The sequence below is a fragment of the Nannospalax galili genome, unplaced genomic scaffold (genome assembly GCF_000622305.1).
Source record: "Nannospalax galili isolate Female #2095 unplaced genomic scaffold, S.galili_v1.0 scaffold22190, whole genome shotgun sequence".
In the NCBI taxonomy this organism is placed as follows: domain Eukaryota; kingdom Metazoa; phylum Chordata; class Mammalia; order Rodentia; family Spalacidae; genus Nannospalax; species Nannospalax galili.
The window spans coordinates 1-768 of record NW_008328278.1 but is presented as its reverse complement, the minus strand read 5'-3'; positions in this window follow the sequence as shown (position 1 = coordinate 768).

The window sequence follows — 768 nt, the reverse complement described above, 5'->3', positions numbered from 1 at the left end:
GGAGGATGAGGACACTAACTCTCCAGTCCACACTTTCCAACTACCTGAGCTGGGAGACAGTGTAAGGAAAGAATACCTCAGGCCACAGCGACCTCAAGGAAATGCTCTGGGCTTATCCCCTAAGGGCCCATCCACTCTAAAAGACATCTAGAGAAAACAAGCCACATCTCAGACAGTAAAAGCTTTTCTGGGGGAAAATAAATGGAAATGGCCATTACATGTTTATTGTCCTTATTATAATCTAATGAAGTTCAATAAAGGTAAATATGTCTCCAAATAAAAGACAAAGCATTTCCCTTTAGAGCTCAGGCACAGTGGCTCTGGGGTTTCTACATGTCAGATTTATGATTGGGCTCATTAGGTTCATGCTGAAATGTGATGCCTGTATCCCACTTAATAATTCATATGTAGCTAAACGTCCACTCTACACTCAAATTATAAGCAAATTTCTACTTTCAAAAATACCCTAAAAGAGTATGAACTCCTGACACCTTGGTCTTATCCAGTAAAGAATGCTCCCTCTATTGCCCAGTCTGAGATCTGCAGTTGTTCACTGCATGAACCATGTCAGATGTAAAGTTTACACATGATAAGGAGTAATAATATAATGCCACATATTACTACATGCCAACAGACAGCTTTAGTATTCAAAACTAAACAACTCTGTTGCTCTAACGCTCTAGAAGAGCATTATTTAGTAAGTTTAGAATGACTGCATTTTGGAAACATTAAGTAGTTCATTCATAGGTCAAATACACACAGAAAGAC